General features: G+C 47.4%; 1 protein-coding gene across 9 annotated transcripts in view; it reads left to right on the forward strand.

The window, feature by feature from the left end:
• Positions 1-7,313, forward strand: part of LOC116532596 (zinc finger protein 561-like) — a 38,605-nt gene that overhangs the window by 19,266 nt on the left and 12,026 nt on the right. For 2 of the 9 annotated variants that reach the window (XM_032251875.1, XM_032251882.1), the window contains exons 1-2: positions 2,904-3,009; positions 3,311-3,395. The exons of 2 other annotated variants lie outside the window; for them this stretch is intronic. The gene's annotated coding sequence lies outside the window, so the exon portion shown is untranslated. Of the gene's footprint in view, positions 1-2,897; positions 3,010-3,310; positions 3,396-4,614; positions 4,627-7,313 lie in introns of those variants that run through there. 5 more of the 9 variants (XM_032251876.1, XM_032251883.1, XM_032251877.1 and 2 more) reach the window with 5 other exon arrangements.

Consider the following 7,313-nt stretch of genomic DNA (forward strand, 5'->3'; position numbering starts at 1 on the left):
TGAGACAGGTGAATCACAAGGTCAGTAGTTCAAGACCAGCCTGGCCAACGTGGTGAAACCCCATCTCTATAAATATAAGGTCCAGCCCTATAGGGTTGTGTGAGCCCCTTCCTGTTGGTGCTGAGACAAGAAACTGTAGAAATAAAAGACATAGAGCTAGAGAAAAGAAGAGTTTGGGCTCGGGGGTCCACTGCCAACCAAAGTACGCAGACCTGCAGTGGCCCCAAGTGCCTGGACACTCTTGTATTGAGTACAAAGCAGGGGGCAGGGAACATAGGGTGAAGTAATGGTGATCAGTGATAGGGTCAGGTAAATCACGTGTCTTGAAGATATGGGGTCCAAGACTTTCAAGTAGCCAAGGCGAGGAAAAAGCTAATGCGTCAGTACTCTTCGCATATTTCTTAGAAATATCAAGGACACTAAGATCATGCTACTATTATTAATTTTTATCTTTTAAGAAAAAGAGAAACCAGGTGCAGAAGCAGGGTGTGAGAGTAGACATGGAATGTGACCACTGAAGCACAGCATCACATAGAGACAGTTAAGCTCACAGATGTAGCTCGCAGATGTCTGTGGGCTTCCCTGACAGCTGTCAGGCCTTGCCACAAGAGCTTGGAGAAGCGGAGTTTTCTCCTAACTCCTCCCTAGCTGGCTAAACAGCAGGCACTTTCACAACAGATGCTGCCACACAGCCGAGGCGCCCTCCAGCAGCCCTTATGTGGGTGTGACAGAGGGCTTAGAGCATCTTTCCTTACGATCACTTTGTTTACAGTGTCACCTCAGTTGCATGCTTCATAACCCGATAGTCATTAGTAAAATTAAAGATTATATTGAGTATATATCTTTATGATTAGAAGTAACTAAAAAACTATATATGGTTATATAAAGGAATAACTATGTGCCTACATTTCTTTTTTTTTTTTTTTTTTTTTGGAGATGGAGTTTCGCTCTTGTTACCCAGGCTGGAGTGCAATGGCGCGATCTCGGCTCACCGCAACCTCCACCTCTTGGGTTCAAGCAATTCTCCTGCCTCAGCCTCCTGAGTAGCTGGGACTACAGGCACGCACCACCATGCCCAGCTAATTTTTTGTATTTTTAGTAGAGACGGGGTTTCACCATGTTGATCAGGATGGTCTCGATCTCTTGACCTCGTGATCCACCCGCCTCGCCCTCCCAAAGTGCTGGGATTACAGGCTTGAGCCACCGCGCCCGGCCCCTGTGCCTACATTTCTAATTCTTTTCTAAATCAATATTTATATGGGAACAGACTGAGGTTTCAGACCCTTGCCACGGCCCTTGCAGGGTTTCCCCCCTACAATAAAAAGTACAAAAAATTAGATGGGGGCCGGGCACGGTAGCTCACACCTGTAATCCCAGCACTTTGGGAGACCGAGGCAGGTGGATCACGAGGTCAAGAGATCGAGATCATCCTAGTCAACATGGTGAAACCCCGTCTCTACTAAAAATACAAAAAATTAGCTAGGCATGGTGGCACGTGCCTGTAATCCCAGCTACTCAGGAGGCTGAGGCAGGAGAATTGCCTGAACCCAGGAGGTGGAGGTTGCAGTGAGCACACCATTGCACTCCAGCCTGGGTAACAAGAGCGAAACTCCGTCTCAAAAAAAAAAAAAAAAAAAATTAGCTGGGCATAGTAGCTGGCACCTGCAATCCCAGCTACTCGTGAGATCGAGGCAGGAGAATCGCGTGAACCTGGGAGACAGAGGTTGCTGTGAGCTGAGCTTGCGCTACTGCACTCCAGCCTGGTAGACAGATGAGGCTCCATTTCAAAAAAGAAAAAAAGAAACGGAAAAGAAAAAAGAAAACGCAATGGAATCAGCAGGTTCTGAAAAATAACGAACAAAGAAATAAAGGCCTACTGAAAGCCTGAATGAATGGAAGAAATAGACCATGCCATTCACTGGCAGGTTTATCAATATGGAAGAATCAAGAAAAGGCTCTAGGAACATGAGGAGAGGCATACAGAAAAGCTTTACACACACACACACACACACACACACACACAAAATCACGAGGTCAGGAGATGGAGACCAGCCTGGCCAATATGGTGAAACCCCCGTCTCTAAGAAACATACAAAATTTAGCCGGGCATGGTGGCACACACCTGTAATATACCCAGCTACTGAGGAGGCTGCAGCAGGACAATCGCTTCAAGCAGGGAGGCGGAGGTTGTAATGAGCCGAGATCTCGCCACTGCACTCCAGCCTGGGCGACAAAGGGAGACTCCGTCTGAAAAAAAAAAACAAAAACAAAAAACAACAAGCTAGGCGTGGTGGCGCATGCCTGTAATCCCAGCTACTCGGGAGGGTAAGGCAGGAAAATGGCTTGAACCCGGGAGGTGGAGTTTGCGGTGAGCCGAGATCGTGCCATTGCACTCCAGCCTGGGTAATAAGAGCGAAACTCCGTCTCCAAAAGTAGAAGAAGGAGAAAAAAAAAAAAAAAAAGAAAAAGAAAAGAGATTGCTATTTTGCCTTGGCTGGTCTCGAACTCTTGGACTCAAGCTATCCACCTGCCTTACACTTACCAAAGTGCTGAAATTACAAGCGTGAGCCACTGCGCCCTCCGGGGAAAAGCTTTGGAGGAGCATTCCCTGGCGTGCATCCCATCCTCCATCTGGCCCTTCAGCCCGCCCGGCCACCTGAACCGTGGGCTAGGCCGGGTCACCTCTAAACCGCCCCCGACTACTCGCCGACCCCTCGCCCACAGTTCCGTCCAGAAGCCGGGTTCTAACTTCACCTTTTTCTCTAGAACTGTTTCTGCATCCCCCTCCCTGAGCCAAACACAGGCCCCGTCCGCACCCATCAGGAAGAAAAGCAGTATGTCTGTGTTCTAGCGGGTCCTACGCGGCTGAAGTTCCAGCCCAGGAGCCCCGCCCGGCACGAAGCTCGGAGCGGAAGTGACGTCAGCGCGTCGCCGCCATCTTTTTCGGCGCTGGCTCCGCATGGTCTGTGCGCTTTCGCCTTAATAGTGGTGGGGTACGTCTCTGCCGTGGTGAGTTCCACCTGTTTGGGGTCCGGGAAATAGCAGAGGGGCGGCAAAGGAAGGATCGGGCGCGATTGCCCAGGAGCCTCTCGGGTCCGGCTCGTTTCACTAGTTTCTCCAGGGGCTGTCGGTCCTCCCAGCGCAGCCAGTTCCGAGAGGCCGCACGCTCGGTTGGTCCCGGTCAGGAGCCGGGTCGGGAAGTGTGTTTGTCCCGCCTCCGCGGGGTGTTTTCTGGAATGCTTCCATCCGCTGTGCTCCCGTCTTCAAAAGCCTAGAAAGCAACCTTGGTGATTTTTTTTCCTTCCGAAAGGAAAAGGATTTTTGCTGTTCTAGTGAGGTTGGCTCCGCCCCGCGTCCTCCCGCCTCAGGAACCTGGCGATTCCGGCGTATTCCTTGTGAGCACTGGCAGAAAACTGGTTTCAAGAGGGCTCAGATTTCTTTTTTTTTTTTGAGACGGAGTTTTGCTGTTGTTGCCCAGGCTGGAGTGCAATGGCGCGATCTCGGCTCACCGCAACCTCCGCCTCCTGGGTTCAAGCAATTCTCCGGCCTCAGCCTCCCGAGTAGCTGGGACTACAGGCACGCACCATCATGCCCAGCTAATTTTTGTATTTTTAGTAGAGACGGGGTTTCACCATGTTGACCAGGATGGTCTCGATCTCTTGACCTCGTGATCCACCCGCCTCGGCCTCCCAAAGTGCTGGGATTACAGGCTTGAGCCACCGCGCCCGGCCCGAGGGCTCAGATTTCTATTTCTTTGCCAGGAAATGTCTCATCTGAGAATCTGGCGTTGTCTTGATGTCGTTAACAAAATTTTTGACACATTACATTCGAATTGAAAAAACATAGTTTTTCAGGTTGTACCTATTTCTGTATGTAAATATGAACACGTGTAGACTGTAAACCTTTTTAATTTTTATTTCCTTGAACCTTATTTTTTTTTCCAGTTTTTACCAGCTACAAGCCTTTCTACTAAAAGGCAGGCTGGGCACGGTGGCTCATGCCTGTAATCTCAGTACTTTGGGAGGCCGAGGCAGGTGGTTCACCTTAGGTCAGGAGTTCGAGACCAACCTGACCAACGTGGTGAAACACTGTCTCTACGAAGATACAAAAATTTGCTGGTCGTGGTGGCGCACGTCTGTAATCCCAGCTACTTGGGAGGCTGAGGCAGGAGAATTGCTTGAGACCAGGAGGAGGAGGTTGCAGTAAGCCGTCATTGTGCCACTGCGCTCAAGCCTGGTGACAGAGCGAGACTGTCAAAAACAGAAAAAGAAAAGCAGGGCGTGGTGGTGGGCCCCTGTAATCCCAGCTGTTGGAGATAAAAAAAAAAATGCTGGGTGCCGTAAAGTGAAACGGGCACTCAAGCAAAGTTTTCTCAGCAAGGCAATTTACTTCTATAGAAGGGCACATCTCCCGGATAGAGCAGTGGCGTGAGCACACCTATAAGGGAGGCAAAGGCGTTTCTCTCTCTCTCTTTTTCTTCTTTTCTTTTTTTTTTTTTTTTTGAGACGGAGGTTCGCTCCTGTTGCCCGGGCTGGAGTGCAATGGCGATCTTGGCTCGCCACAATCTCCGCCTCCCGGGTTCAAGCTGTTCTCCTGCCGTAGCCTCCCTAGTAACTGGGATTACAGGTGCCTACCACCACCCCCAGCTAATTTTGTATTTTTAGTAGAGATGGGTTTCTCTTTGTTGGTCAGGCTGGTCTCAAACTCCGGTGATCCTCCTGTCTCTGCCTCCCAAAGTGCTGGGATTACAGGAGTGAGCCACCACGTCCAGCCAGAGGTTTTTCTCTAATGCAGGGTCCCTACCTCTGTGTCACTCCTCCATGAGTTGAGTTCCAACCGCAGAGTGTAAACTGACCCTATTGGCTGTTTGTGAATATTTTCCCCAAATAAGGAAGGGAAGGGAGATGTGTGAGTCACTGATATGCGGTTTTGAAGGGGAAGGAGAATGTGTGTGTCACAATGGTGGGACGTGTGGTTTCGAAGGGTGGAATAAGTGCAGAGTGGGCAGCCAAGGGAACAGATGTGTTATTGATTAGAGCTGACAGGAAGGTTTTTTATAGTAACTGGAGGCAAGGAGGCATGGAGAACAGGAAAGTTGAGCTTGAGAACAAAGAACAGGGAAGTTAACTGGCTCAACTTTTTTTTTTTTTTTTTTTTTTTTTGAGACGGAGTTTCGCTCTTGTTACCCAGGCTGGAGTGCAATGGCGCGATCTCGGCTCACCGCAACCTCCGCCTCCCGGGTTCAGGCAATTCTCCTGCCTCAGCCTCCTGAGTAGCTGGGATTACAGGCACGCGCCACCATGCCCAGCTAATTTTTTGTAGTTTTAGTAGAGACGGGGTTTCACCATGTTGACCAGGATGGTCTTGATCTCTTGACCTCGTGATCCACCCGCCTCGGCCTCCCAAAGTGCTGGGATTACAGGCTTGAGCCACCGCGCCCGGCCTTTTTTTTTTTTTTTTAAGATGGAGTCTCGCACTGTCACCTGGGCTGGAATGCAGTGGCACAATCTTGGCTCACTACAACCTCCACGTTTTGGGTTCAAGCGATTCTCCTGCCTCAACCCCCCGAGTAGCTGGGATTACAGGTGCTCGGCACCACACCCAGCTAATTCTTTGCATTTTTAGTAGAGATGGTGTTTCGCCATGTTGGCCAGGCTGGTCTCGAACTCCTGACCTAGTGATTCACCCGCCTTAGCCTCCCAAAGTGCTGGGATTACAGGTGTGAGCCACCGTGCTCCGCCTGGGTGAACTTTTGAAGAGAAATTCAGAGAACTAGATTGTATCTTACACCGCTACTTTGGAGGCCGAGACAGGAGAATCTCTTCAACTGGAGAGGCAGATGTTACAGTGAGCCCAGATCCCACGACTGCACTCCAGCCTGGGTGACAAGAGTGAAACTCTGTCTCAAAAAAAGAAAAGAAAGAAAAAAAGGCAATAATACTCAGGTGTTCTCTTCATCTGAAGTTCCTAGGTCTGTACTTCCTCACAGAGCTTCAAAATGGGCCTTCAGGAAGAAAGGATGGAGACTTTATTACACTGATAGTAGAATTATTTTTTATTATCAGTATATTATCCTAGCATCAATGTAATAAAGTATTTAAAGAATTTATTATTATTAACAGCATGTTTGGACTAAGTGTAGTTTTTTTACTTTTTTTTTGAAAATTTTGATTCTAAGGAAAACTTGAACATCTAACACACCCAGTCTAGTAGATTTATTTATTGTTAGCATTGTGCTTTTCTTTCTCCTTACATGAATATAGTTTAAGGTGCACAATTTAAGTGTAAATTGAGAATAAATTGCACATGTGATACTTGACCTTTAAATACTTGATAATGCATCTCCTAAAAAAAAAAGGTATTGTCATACTAAAACCACAGTACTAGTATTTCACTTAAATAAAAAATAATAATGTCATGAAATGTCTACTTTGTGTAGTAACCTGTTGGCCATTGCTGTCTTTTTTTGACATCTATTCTGACCTTTTGCTGATTTTTTTTTTTTTTTTTCTATCAGGTCGAATTCCTTATATATTCTGATTATTAATGCTGGATAGTTTGTAAATATTTTCCCCCATACTGTAGATTACCTCTTCACTTTGTTGTTTGTTTCTTTTGCTGTGGAGAATCCTTTTAGCTTGATGTAATCTCATGTGTTTATTTTTGCTCTTGTTGCCTGTGCTACTGAGGTCTTAACGGAAAAATCTTTACCCAGGCCAGTGTCCTGGATTGTTTCCTCAGTGCCTTCCTCTGGTAGTTTTATAGTTTCAGGTGTTAGATATGAGTCTTTAATCTGTTTTGACTTCATATTTGTTTATGCTGAGAGATGGCATCTGGTTTCATTCTGCATATGGTTATTCAGCTTTCCCAGCACCATTTATTGAAAAAACTGTTCTTAGAGCCAGGTGTGGTGGCCCACCTCTGTAATCTCAGCACTTTGGGAGGCTGAGGCCGGCGAGTCACAAGGTCAGGAGTTCGAGACCAGTCTGGCTAATATGGTGAAACTCCGTCTCTACTAATATACAAAAAAAATCAGGGGGGTGTGGTGGCACACGCCTGTAAACCCAGGTACTCGGGAGGCTGAGGCAGGTGAATTGCTTGTACCTGGGAGGTGGAGGTTAGAGTGAGTCGAGATTGTGCCACTGTATTCCAGCCTGGGTGACAGAGTGAGACTCTAGCTCAAAGAAAAGAAGACTGTTCTTTTCCCATTGTATGCTTTTGGTGCCCTTGTTGAAAATGAGCTGTCTGTAAATGTGTAGATTTATATTTAGGTTCTCTGTTCTCTTCCATTGATCAATGTGTTTGTGTCAGTA

The sequence above is a fragment of the Sapajus apella genome, unplaced genomic scaffold, assembly GCF_009761245.1.
Source record: "Sapajus apella isolate SASKATOON/1434 unplaced genomic scaffold, GSC_monkey_1.0 scaffold77, whole genome shotgun sequence".
Classification (NCBI taxonomy): domain Eukaryota; kingdom Metazoa; phylum Chordata; class Mammalia; order Primates; family Cebidae; genus Sapajus; species Sapajus apella.